This window comes from Rhinoraja longicauda, chromosome 18 (assembly GCF_053455715.1).
Source record: "Rhinoraja longicauda isolate Sanriku21f chromosome 18, sRhiLon1.1, whole genome shotgun sequence".
Classification (NCBI taxonomy): domain Eukaryota; kingdom Metazoa; phylum Chordata; class Chondrichthyes; order Rajiformes; family Arhynchobatidae; genus Rhinoraja; species Rhinoraja longicauda.
Window position 1 is genome coordinate 4,284,204 of NC_135970.1, and position 13,722 is coordinate 4,297,925.

General features: G+C 42.7%; 1 protein-coding gene across 13 annotated transcripts in view; it reads right to left on the reverse strand.

The window, feature by feature from the left end:
- stk33 (serine/threonine kinase 33) overlaps window positions 1-13,722 on the reverse strand; it is a 106,253-nt gene that overhangs the window by 71,382 nt on the left and 21,149 nt on the right. For 7 of the 13 annotated variants that reach the window (XM_078414727.1, XM_078414728.1, XM_078414717.1 and 4 more), the window contains one exon: window positions 4,168-4,254. The exons of 5 other annotated variants lie outside the window; for them this stretch is intronic. The gene's annotated coding sequence lies outside the window, so the exon portion shown is untranslated. Of the gene's footprint in view, window positions 1-4,167; window positions 4,255-5,511; window positions 5,603-13,722 lie in introns of those variants that run through there. One more of the 13 variants, XM_078414722.1, reaches the window with a different exon arrangement.

Genomic DNA, 13,722 nt, shown 5'->3' on the forward strand with positions numbered 1-13,722 from the left:
GGCTGATCTATCTGTCCCTCCTAACCCCATTATTCTGCCTTCTCCCCAGAACCCCTGACACCTGTACAAATCAGGAATCTATCTATCTAATAGACCAAGTGGACCCGTTGGGCCCAACCCTCTCCTGCATTGGTGTAGCACCCTCTTCCCCCCCCCCCCATTCACCTCCACCCTCCCTCCTCCCCCCTCCATCCCCCTCAACCCCCTTATCCTCCCTCCCTTCACCCCGTCCCTCCACTACCCTCCGCTTCCCCTGCCCCCACTCCCTCCTCAACCCCCTTATCGTCCATCCTCCCTGGTCCCCCCCCCTACACCCTCCCTAGGAGATAGATTTAAACTTTAAAATGTGAATAACTTAAAAAATATAACACCGATTTCAATAAAACTACTTGCATTACCATTAAAGCGATGACGGTGAGTAAGGTGGGCCTAAAATTGGTGCGCTATCGTGTACCGTTTTGGCTGTAGTTCGATCACAAACAAACAAACAAACGAGAGTTTTAGTATATAGATGCCTTTAAAATATCCATTGATGGCCTCCACAGCCTTCTGTGGCAATGAATTCTACAGATTCACCACCCTCTGACTAAATAAATTCCCCACTATCTACTTCCTAAAGGAACATTCTGAGGCTATGAACTCTGGTCCTAGAATCTCCCTCTAGTACACCCTGGGGTCACTCTGGGAAGATCAAAGCCAACAGACACTAGGCATTTATGACTAAGATTCAAATCTGATGCTTGAAACTATGATGGAGCTGATACAGAAAACTGATTACATTGTAAAAGTACTTCGTAAAATGCTAACTTTTCGTGTACAATGGAAATCAAATTATATGGGTACAACACAGGGAAGCAGAGCTGAATTAAGTCATAGATTAATGTTTCAGGCCAAAGAACTTGCAACACCATTCTGAAGGGCAGATCTCGGGCATTTTCTGCCCTTATTTTAGATTTCTAATACTGGCAGGTTTTTGCTTTTCTTGGTAAATTAAATGGTAAAATGGGTTTGGGAAGCTGTGTGGTCCGTGTGGTCCGTGTGGTCCGTGTGGTCCGCTCTCACCTTAGTCATGCCCACGTCTCTGAACCAGAGACGTATCAGCACAACATAAATTCAAGTATTTCTTTCCTCCATAACGGTTGATTGGATTGAGCAATAGATAGAGAAAACATGATTAAATGTTTACAAGAGTGGAAATTAACACAATTTATGTATTTACTCAACTATCACGTATGGACGTTAGGGCATCTTTGGGCAAGGTTAGAGGCGGTGGGATATGATTTCTAATCAATAATTTATGGTACTCAGATGTGGTGGTCCTGGCAAGCTCATGCTCTCTGGACCTGGAAGAGCTGACTGTAAAGTGCTGTCCCAACTACCTGCTGAGGGAATTCACCACACCTATCCTGACAGCAGTCTATATCCCTCCCCAAGCAGACATTAAGCTTGTTCTGAATGAACTGTACTCCGCTTCAATAGCCTAGAGACAAAATACATCAAAACCCTGGTCATTGTGGACAAAGACTTTCATGGATTATCAGCGTGTCTCTTGTCCCACGGGGACAGAATACCCTCAACCACTGCTACACATCAATAAAAAATGCCTACCATTCTGTTCCGTGGCAACATTTTGGGAAATCTGAACACCTAGCTGTGCTTCCCTTCCCTGTCTAACAAACAAAAACTGAAGCAGGAAGATCTGTTCTTCTACAGAGAGCTGTTCAATGCTGGTCGGCAGACACGGATGCTCATTCTAGGCAACCGCTTTGAGTCAGTGGGAAAGTCCATATTCAGGGATTCTGCAGCCAACTTGAGTGCCACTGCCGTGACTGTCTTCATTAGCAAGTGTGTAAAAGAGTGCATGGCATGGAGCCAATCCAAATGTTCCCCAACCGAAAATCATGGATGAATCATGAGGCGCATTCCCAGATCTGCTGCATATAAAGTCAAACGATCTTGAGCGGTACAAGAAAGCTCGCTGTGATCTTCACAAAGACATCAAAAATGCCAAGTGACAATACCGGGACAAACCTGAGTCATCATTCAGTCACCCGCAGACTGTGGCAAGGTCTGAATACTATAAAACATGCTGATAGTACTTTGGTAGTATGCCCCTGAGGTTGGTGTGATGAAAGTCTCTGGCTACTATGACCAGAGCTTTGGCTTATTTTGTATCAAGGCTATTGATAGCAGAGTACAGATCATTGGCTGCAAAGTGAAGTTGGGCAACATCGCTGGTGATAGGGCAGCCCTACCTGATGAATTTAATGCTACCTATGCTGACTTTGAAGGCCAATGGGATGATGACATCTGCTCCATCAGATGCAAGTGTATCTCTTCCCAGGATAACTGTTGCAGAAATTAGAACAGTCATCCTGAGGGTGAACTCAAGGACAGCAACTGGCTGTATCTTTAGGAACTGCGCCGACCAACTTGCAGGAGTGTTCATGGATATCTTCAATCACTCTCTACATTCTGAGGTCTGCACCTGCTTCAAGAAGACCACTACCGTCTCAGTGCCGAAGAAAAGCAGGATCTGATGCCTCAATAACTACCGACCAGTGGCCCTGACATCTACCATCACGAATTGCTTTCAGAGGCTGGTTACAGAACGTATTAAATCCAGAATAACAAGCAACCTTGACCCATTCCAGTTTACCTACCTCTACAACAGGTCCATGGCTGATGCCATCTCCCTGGCCCTACACTCATCCCTGGAACACCTACATAAGAGAGACACCCATGTGAGATTTCTATTCATAGACTACAGCTCTGCTATCAATACTGTTATCCCTTCCAAGCTCATCTCCAAACACATGGAACTTGGAGTCAGCATTCATCTCTGCAACTGGATCCTCGACTTCCTGACCAACGGACCACAATCAGTGAGGATAGGTGACAAATCATCCTCTGTGATAATCCTCAACACTGGTGCTCCACAAGGATGCATTCTCAGCCCCCTATATTTCAGGAAGCGAAGTGGCACACATACTCTGAAATATATTGACAGCACTGAAGATTAGATGGTTGAAAGCTTCAAGTCCCTAGGAGTAAATATCACCAACAACTTGGCCAGGAAAGCACACCAACGCCTCTACTTCCTTAGAAGGCTTAAGAAATTCAGCATGTCCCCAGCAACTCTTACCGACCTTTACAGATGTGCCGTAGAAAGCATGTTATTGGGATGCATCACAGCATGGTTTGGGAACAGCTCTGTCTAAGGCCGCAAGAAATTGCAGAGAATTGTGGACACAGCCCAGGCCATTAGGCAAACCTACCTTCCATGGACTCCATCTACACTGCACAGAGCCTCAGCAAGGTTAACAGCATAATCAAGGATGAGGCTGGCCCCATAGCAGAAGCGTCCACGTCGCGGGGCTGGAAACTGGAAGTGTCCTGAGCTAATTCTGCTACCACCATCATCTATTGCAACAAGTGATGGCTCCCACTGATTGTCGCCGGAAGCTTGCGCCCTTTTCAGGATGGACGATGACAGCGATGTCAACATTTGAAACATGGATGATGGACACGAAAGAAGAAGAAGAAGAAGAAGAAGAAGAAGAAGAAGAAGAAGAAGAAGAAGAAGAAGAAGAAGAAGGATGAGGCTCACCCTGGACACTCCCTCTTTTCCCCTGTCCTATCAGGCAAGAGGTACAGAAGTGTGAAAACAAATATATCCAGATTCAGCGACAGTTTCTTCCCGGCTATTATCAGGCAACTGAACCATACTATCACCAAGTAGAGTGTGGTCCTGACCTACCATCTACCTCATTGGAGAACCTCGGACTATCTTTAATTTAACTTTCTTGTACTTTATCTTGTACTGAACGTTATTCCATTTATCCTGCATTGTACACTCTGGGCGGTTTGATTGTAATCATGTATAGTCTTTACGCTGACTGGATAGCACACAACAAAAAAACCTTTTCACTTTACCTCAGTACACGTGACAATAAAGTAAATGAAACGCAGTGCACAGAGTACATTAAATTATAAACATATAGAAAAAGTAAATGTACAAATGATTCAGAGATGTTTTGGAACAAATTACACTATAAAATTCCACTAAATAACAAGATGAATATAGTCTTTAAAAGTCTAAGATTTTTCATTACTTTTATAATTCACAGTACTTTAGAAAAGTGCTTCAGAAAATATGGATCTTACCAAAGACAGATGTTCTAATACAAACTGTAGGTGTGTCTTTTAGAGCCCCATCCATATTTTTGCAATTTACATATTAACATGTGGCACCTATATGGAAGAAAGTAAATAGGTACTAATGAGTATTATACAAGGACAAGATAGACAACTTCAAATAAAGGAACAACCAAAAGAATTTAGTGTGCTAAATTACAATCTATTCACCCAGAATTATTGTGAAGAATGATGGAAATCGAAACTAAAAAAAACAAAAACGTTGTAAATAGTCTACAGGGTCAGATAGCATCTGGGGAGAGAACTAGAGCTGTAAACCAATGCAAGTACTACATGTGAATCACTTTAATTTCCTGCTCCAAATCTACAAACCAGATGCATTATTGGCCTTGCCTCATTTAATCACCTAATTTCTCTAATAAACTTATTTGTGTGCTTATTTATTGATATACTGTCCTGTCCAGTCTCTTGTTTTCAAACACCCTTTGCAACTTGAATATTGTCCTGGCTCCATTTCATCGTTGTCACGAGAATCCAATCCCTCAATTCCTCCAATTAGGGCAGCCCTCCTCATTGCTCAATAGAAGCCAAACACACCCCATCCAATTTCTTCCGATTGAAGTTGTTCTCATATTGAGCTACAATTTCTATGACTTCATTCACTTTAAATTAAGGCATGTTGATTTAGGGAAACAAAAGCTTTACTTGGCTCTTTGTTGCAAATATGCAATATTCTATGATCTTATTCTAATTACCTCCCTTTCCTATATTTTCAATATATTCCTTGCTCAAGCCTCAAAATGGAAAAATTAATTTCAAATTTTCACCTGTCCATTATATTCCAATAGTCCATCCAAGGCTCTGTATTCTCTTCTTCTTTTTTTACAGAATGGCTATGAAACAACATCCACGATGAGCCCACTAACTCCTACAATTATGTTAATAATTCCCATTCTGCTTCCTGTCTGGACTCTTTTCCATTCTCCCAGTTTTCCATCACCTCTGTATCTGCTCTGATGAAGCCACCATCCATCCACACTAATGCTTCTGATAAGTTGTCATTATTCCTCAACCAATTCTCCAGGTTAATGTGCTCCACATTCAATGGATAACACGGTTCCACTTTCCCCATTTACATTAAACAGACCGACACTGTCATTGAGAGTATCAAGTTAAATTAAAAGATCAACATCTTATCTTTCATCTAGGTACTTTAAACCTTATGGAATGAACATTAAATCCTTCAGTTTCAAGTAAACTTCTCTCTCATCATTTCCCAATATCATGTTGATGTCCTTTACTCACCCTTTGCTAAGCATATGTTCTCATGCTTATTTCTCTGTCTTAGCCTACCTTCATATGGTCTTTTGTCTTCCACAATACTCCTCCTCCCAGCCCTGCTTTCAAGTGTAAACCTTGCACCCTTGGCTCAATTTTAAGAAAGGGTTGCTGACTCAAAACACTAACCGTCACCGACCACAGATAATGCTCAGCTAGCTGATTTTGTCCAGCATTTTAGCTTTTGTTTCAATTGCAGCATTTCCATTACAATTAAACAGGACTCCGATTGTTCTGTTGATGCAAATGATCACCAGTACAAGCAGTTTCTGGGTTACGTAAGGATTACATTCCAGAGAACTGTCAGTAAGCTTCAAAAATTCTTCAGAAATTTAAATTTTCTATGGTAACCGGTATTGTATTGTTTCGAAATGCAATTGTAATTCCTTCATTTTATTTGTTCTCAGCCCCCTTCTTTACTCCTTGTACACCCACGACATTACAGCCAAAGGCATACTGATTTTAGGCAGAGTTCCCAGAAACATTGCAACCTGATAGACCAGAAATTTGATGGAGATCAGGTGTTGGTGCAGAGGAAATACCTTGAGCATGTAGCAAGACCTGGAGTCATAGAGTGATACAGTGTGGAAACAGGCCCTTCGGCCCAACTCGCCCACACCGGCCAACAATGTCCCAGCTAATCTAGTCCCACTTGCCTGCGCTTGGTCCATATCCGTCCAAACCTGTCCTATCCATGTTCCAGTCTAACTGTTTCTTAAACGATGGGATTGTCCCAGCCTCAACTACCTCCTCTGGCGGCTTATTCCATACACCCACCACCCTTTGTGTGAAAACATTAGCCCTCGGATTCCTATTAAATCTTTTCCCCTTCACCTTGAAGCTATGTCCTTTGGTCCTCGATTCACCGACTCTGGGCAAGAGTCTCTGTGCATCTACCCGATCTATTCCTCTCATGATTTCGTACACCTCTCTATAAGATCTCCCCTCATCCTCCTGCACCCCTGCTGTTTATCATCTATATCAACGAATTGGATGAGAACATATAAGGCATGATTAGCAAGTTTGCAGATGATACTAAGGTGTGTGGTATTGTAGATAGCAAGGATGGTTGTCAAAATTGCAGCAGGTTCTGATTCAGCAGGTGGGCTGAGAAATGATTGATGGAGTTTAATACAGAGAAGTGCAAGGGTACGACTCGTCCTTGATTACGCTGCTGGCCTCGCCGAGGGCAGCGTGAGGTATAAATGGAGTCAATGGAAGGGAGGTTGGTTTGTTTGATGGTCTGGGCTGCGTCCACAATTCGCTGCAATTTCTTGCGGTCTTGGATGGAGCTGTTCCCAATCCAAGTTATGATGCACCCTGATAAAATACTTTCTATACAGTATCTGCAGAAGTTGGGGAAGAGTTATCGGGGACATGCCAAACTTCCAAAGCCTTCTAAGGAAGTAGAGGCGTTGGTGTGCTTTCTTGCTCGTTGCTTCAATATGGGTGATCCAGGAGAAGATATTGGTGATATTGACTCCTAAGAATTTGAAGTTTTCAACCATCTCTACTTCGGCACCTTCAATGCAAACTGGGGTATGTGTACTGCTTCGCTTTCTGAAGTCGATCACTATATCTTTTGTCTTGCTGATATTGTTCTCTCAACACCAGAACACGAGGTTCTCCATCTACTTCCTGTATTCCGCCTTCTAGGTGGTATTCACTCTAAACGTAAGCCAGCATTTACATTCAGTTGGAGGCAGAAAAGTAACTGAATGATTCTCAACATCCAACGAAGAAAAAAAATGCAGAAAACATTTTCAGGACACAGGAAAATTGTCCGTAAATTCCAAAATTGCGTAGAATTAGTAAAATGTAGAAATTAGGAACTACAGATGCTGGTGTATACCAAAGATAAACACAAATTGCTAGAGTAACTCAGCGGATCAAGCAGCATCTCTGGAGATAATGGATGGGTGACATTTTGGGTCGGGATCCTTCTTCGACCTGAAACAAAACCCATCCTTTGTCTCCAGAGATGCTGTCTGACCCACTGAGTTACTTCAGCACTTTGTGTCTGTCTATGGCTTGACCCTATTTCAGCCACTCAGAGTTCAGGCCACCTTCTAACGGGGAAGCATACATATAAGCCTTTAACCATGTTTTATATTGTCCTCTCATAAGGGAAAAGACCCTGTTTACAAACTAATCTAAGAGATGCTTCCAAATATGTTATTATGTCGAAGATAGACACAAAAAAATGGAGTAACTCAGCGGGATAAGCATCATCTCTGGAGAGAAGGAATGGGTGACGTTTCAGGTTGCGACCCTTCTTTAGACTCTGCAGATATGATGAGATTATACAGAGGATATCTTTCTTGCCAACTAGCTTAATGATGTTTCTAATACTCTATAGGTAAAGCAAAATCCTCATCAGTTCTATTCACTTGCCATCAGCCATTGTGCAGTCCCCACCTGCTACTAAAATAGAAATTGCCTTTATCATATCCAGTATTTATATCTTTTGACAGGCAAACATCCAATAACAATGGGACTACTCCAGGCATCTCATGTAATGATGATCAAGGCCAATGACCCATTTTACTGACTAGTTCTATCAATTAATAATAATAATAATAATAATGCATTACATTTATATAGCGCTTTTCATACACTCAAAGACGCTTTACAGGGATTTAAAGAACATAGGGAAGTGAATAAATAGATAAATAAGTAAACGAACAGAGAAAGGAGACATAAGGTGAGGTGACCTTCAGTGGTTGAAGGCAGTACTGAACAGATGAGACTTCAGTGATGTTTTGAATGTGGTGAGTGAGGAGGAGTCTCTGACGGTTTGGGGTAGTGAGTTCCATAGGGTGGGAGCAGCGATGGAGAAAGCCCTGTCCCCCCAGGATCTGAGTTTGGTCCGGATGGGGGGGGGGATAGGAGATTGGCAGCAGCAGAGCGGAGGGTGCAGGTGGGAGTGTGCCTGTGAAGGAGGTCAGTCAGGTAGGATGGGGCCAGGTTATGGAGGGCTTGTTGTAGGTCATGAGGAGGATTTTGTACTGGATTCTCTGGGGGATGGGGAGCCAGTGGAGTTTGTAAAGGACGGGGGTGATATGGTCACGGATCGGGGTGTGGGTGAGTAGACGGGCAGCGGAGTTTTGAATGTATTAAAGTTTACTGATGATTTTTGAGGGTGCGCCATAGAGGAGGCTGTTGCAGTAGTCCAGACGGGAGGTGATGAAGGCGTGGATGAGGGTTTCTGCAGCTGTGGAGGAGAGGGATGGACGGAGACGGGCAATGTTTTTGAGGTGGAAGAAGGCTGTCTTTGTGATGTGTTTGATGTGTTTGTCGAAGGAGAGGGTTTGATCAAAGATGATTCCAAGATTCCGGATGTGAGGGGAGGTGGATACTGGGAGACCATCAATATTGAGGATGAAGGTTTGGGTGGATTTGGTGAGCGTTTTTGGACCAATGATGATGATTTCAGATTTGTTGCAGTTGAGTTTGAGGAAATTTGATTGAAGCCAAGATTTTATTTCAGTGATGCTGTTTGTCAGTGTAGAGTGTGTGGTGGTGGAGATTGACTTGGTGGAGATGAGGAGCTGGATATCATCGACAAAGCAGTGGAAGTTGAGACCATGACGGCGGATTAATTGACCAAGGGGGAACAGGTAGAGGATGAGGAGGAGGGGGCCAAGGACTGAGCCTTGGGGGACACCTTGGGGGAGGGGAGCGGTGGGGGATTTACAGTTGTTAATGGAGATGAACTGGTGCCTGTCAGAGAGGTAAGATTTGAACCAGGATAGGGCTGTGCCGGTGATGTTAAAGGAGGTTTCAAGTCGGGTGAGGAGAATGGAGTGATTTATGGTGTCAAAGGCGGCGCTGAGGTCAAGTAGGATGAGGATGTTGAGGTTGCCAGCGTCGGAGGAGAGGAATTGTGACTAAGTGTCAATTGTGACTATTTGTACAATACAGGATTCTGGATCAACAAGTAAGCCTAAATCAATCTCTTCTCACTACCACTTTCTCAGTATCCGTTTTGAGATTCTACACTTTGATAACATTATTGAACTTTTTTTATCCTTTAAAAGAGCTACTTAATTTTAAATTGTTATCCTTATTGAAATCTGCCTTTATCACCTGCAGTTTATCTGGAAACCACATCTTCAGGATTAAGTTAACAATGCGGCCAATTATACAAATGGCTGCTATGGTGACCCAGGCCTTGAATGCTTGCATTTCCTTGGAAGATTTATGCCAAATTACTCAATTCTCAACCCGCTGGTGCATGAAGTGGGTGACTTGCTCGGTTTGCCAAGCAAGCGCTTTCATCACTTTCCTTATGGAATACAGCCAGCAACATGAGATAGCATTTTTTTTCTCAGAGGTAAATTTCTCTAAAGTGCTAAGCAGTTCAAATGACAAACAAGGTCATATCCAATCTACCACATTGTCATTGTTTGTAGGGGATATGTGCTTGTTAAGAGTGAACAAGCAAACGTGTCACATTCATATGTCACGCATGGCTGCATCACGAGAGGGTCGTGGCCTACAGAGGGAAGCCGCCGAGCTGGCACCCCGTGGCCAAGCACAAGACCCAGCAGACCACAGCCTAGAGTGGGATGCCATCGTGTGTTTGCTTCATGCATTTTTAAAATAATGTGCTTGTTCATTTAATACAAAAGCTTGATTCACCCGCTCATATTTTTGGAATAACATGCTCAACTTTATTGTTGACAGCATAGTTGCATCTATGTTTAATTTACGTGTTTTTGAAATACACATTGCTTTTCAACTACGTAACCCACCACTCACATAAAATGCACGGGGCCTGTATTCTAAATGCAGCCTTACCCACATCTTGCACTACTGTAACATAACATCCCAACCTCTATGCTCAAACCCTGACTGGTGAAGGCCAACATTCCAAAAGCTTTCTTGACCCAAGGTGACGGGTGTTTGATTGGCAGATGGATGGAGTAAGTACAAAGGTTAGAGGTGAAAAAGGAACAAAAGGGCGTCAGATAAGAAGAGGAGTGAAATATAAATCAGAAGGAGGGGATATGGGTAGAAGGGGACCAGGGGCGGGAAAAGATGGGGAATAAAAGAAAAACAGAGGACTAGGCAATGGACGATGAGCATGTGGATGAGAGGAAAGAACCAACGTGACTAGGGTGAAGGGAGATGGTGCGAGAAATATATGTACAATGGAGTTGGGGGGGAGTGAGGTGTTGGAAGGTATAATGTAAAACTGAAGAATTCTATGTTCATAACATTGGAGGCTACTCAGGCGGAATATGAGGTGCTGTTCTTCGAAATTACATTTATTTTTTTAAAGTGCCATGAGCAATTTTAAATAAATTATTTGAAATTAAATTTCCAACAGTAAACTTAACCAGATATTTTGATAAAAGATTGACTCAAGATAGGGTGGTACAGTGGTGTTGCAGCAGTGTTAATGTGAGGGAATCGCTGGTCAGTGCGGACTTGGGGAACACAAGGTCCTGTTTCCATGCTGTATCTCTAAACTAAACTGAAAATATAGTTAATTTTATCAAAACCATTTTGATACATCCAAGATGATCATTCTTAAGGAGCAACTTTTTAGAACAAATTTTGCTCCAAGCCAACATAGTTTTACTTAATTAAAAACAGGAATGCTGAAAATATTCAGTAAGTCAGGATACATCTGTGATAAGAGATACAGATAACCTTTCAGTTAAAGCCCATTTATTAGAACGGGAAAGGAGACAAAAGAACCTTACTGAACTGCAAAGAGGGCGGAGGAGGATGGTTTCTTTAATTGGATAAAGCCAGTGTGATCATGGGGATAAACAGTAAACAAAGCTATCAGGTCAATGAGTGAATGGGAGCAAATAAGAGAATGAGAACATAGACAAAAGAATGTGGGAGTTGAAAAATGCAGAGAAGGAAAACATGTCCAGCAAGTCAAGCTGGGCATGCCCCCACTGCCCGAGGAATAACATTTTAAAAAATAACATTGGGGGAAGGTGGTGTGTGGGGAGGAAACACATTGCAGATGACACAAAGCTGGGTGGCAGTGTGAACTGCGAAGAGAATGTTAGGAGGTTGCAGAGTGACCTGGACAGGTTGAGTGAGTGGGCAGATGCGTGGCAGATGCAGTATAATGTAGATAAATGTGAGGTTATCCACTTTGGCGGCAAAAACAAGGAGGCAGATTATTATCTCAATGGTTTCAGGTTAGGGTTAGGGTTAAGGTTAAGAGGTTCTTCTGCAGTTGTATAGGGCCCTGGTAAGACCACATCTGGAGTATTGTGTACAATTTTGGTCTCCTAATTTGAGGAAGGACATCCTTGTAATTGAGGCAGTGCAGTTAGATTATTATCTCAATGGTTTCAGGTTAGGTAAGGGGGAAGTGCAGCGAGACCTGGGTGTCCTTGTACACCAGTCACTGAAAGTTGGCGTGCAGGTACAGCAGGCAGTGAAGAAAGCTAATGGCATGTTGACCTTCATAACGAGAGGATTTCAGTATAGGAGTAAAGAGGTTCTTCTGCAGTTGTATAGGGCCCTGGTAAGGCCACATCTGGAGTATTGTGTACAATTTTGGTCTCCTAATTTGAGGAAGGATATCCTTGTAATTGAGGCAGTGCAGCGTAGGTTCACGAGATTGATCCCTGGGATGACGGGACTGTCATATGAGGAAAGATTGAAAAGACTAGGCTTGTATTCACTGGAGTTTAGAAGGATGAGAGGGGATCTTATAGAGACATATAAAATTATAAAAGGATTGGACAAGCTAGATGCAGGAAAAATGTTCCCAATGTTGGGGGAGTCCAGAACCAGGGGCCACAGTCTTAGAATAAAGGGGAGGCCATTTAAAACTGAGGTGAGAAGGAACTTTTTCACCCGGAGAGTTGTGAATTTGTGGAATTGTCCGCCACAGAGGGCAGTGGAGGCCAAATCACTGGATGGATTTAGGAGAGTGAGATAGAGCTCTGGGGGCTAGTGGAATCAAGGGATATGAGGAGAAGTTGGGCACAGGTTACTGATTGTGGATGATCAGCCATGATCACAATGAATGGCGGTGCTGGCTCAAAGGGCCGAATGGCCTCCTCCTGCACCTATTTTCTATGTTTCTATGTTTCTATAAACGGAGCCAATATTACAGATAGTTGACCAAGTCAGACAGAAATCAAATTACTTGAAGTTGTTGAATTCTGTATTGTTCTAAAGGCTACAATGGGCCCAGACAGAAGATAACGCTCTGTTCCTTAAGCTTGCATTGAACCTCAGTGTTATAATATGGGAGACCACCAATTGATAACTCAGAATGGAAGTGAAATAAAGGATTAAAGTGGCATTTGCTTTTTCCAATGTAGAGGAGACTGCATTGTTAACACCAAATGCAGTATGTAATAAAAATGAACTGCAGCTGCTGGTTTATATCAGAGCTAGACACAAAATGCTGGAGTAATGCAGCGGGTTAGACAGCATCTCTGGAGAATATGGACAGGTGATGTTTCTGGTCGGGGCCCTTATAATCAGTCTGAAGGGTCCCAACCCGAAATGTTACCTGTCCATTTTCTCCAGAGATGCTGTATGACTTGCAAAGTTACTCCAGCACATTGTGCCTATCTAGCAAATACAGTATACTAGATTGTGACAAGTGCAATTGAATCACTGCTGCACCTGGAAAACTGGTTAGGTCTCTGGATATGGGAAGGAAAGAAATGAAAGGAGAAATGTTACATCGCCTGCGATTGCAAGAGAAAGTACAGAAACAAGAGGGCTAGTTGGTTGGAAGTAAAGAATAGAGCGGGGAATTAAAAAAAGGCCCCACTCCATGCAAAATATTAAAAGAAGAAGGGAGGTGGTGAAGTCTATTTGAAGGAGGCTGAAATCACAGAGAACTGTTGAATGGGGATTTCAAACATCTGCAGTTATTTTGGAGTTTTACTTAGTTTTAACTGATTCCAGCCCATTCTACATAACACACTTCAATGTGGTATGAAGTAAACGTGGAAAATAAAATGCAAACTACAGCAAATACTGGAAATCTGAAATTATAAAGCAGAAAACGATGAAAATGCTCAACTAATCAAGTGATATTATGAAGTGAGAAATTAATGTTTCAGATCAACGAAATTCTGGGTTCATCTTTCTATTGATGTTTCCTGACCGGCCAAGTTATTTCCAGCATTTGCAGTTTTTATTACATAGAGTCATGCAGCATGCAAAGAGACCCTTTGACCTAACTTGCCCAAGCCGACCAAGATGCCCTATTTTTACTAGTCC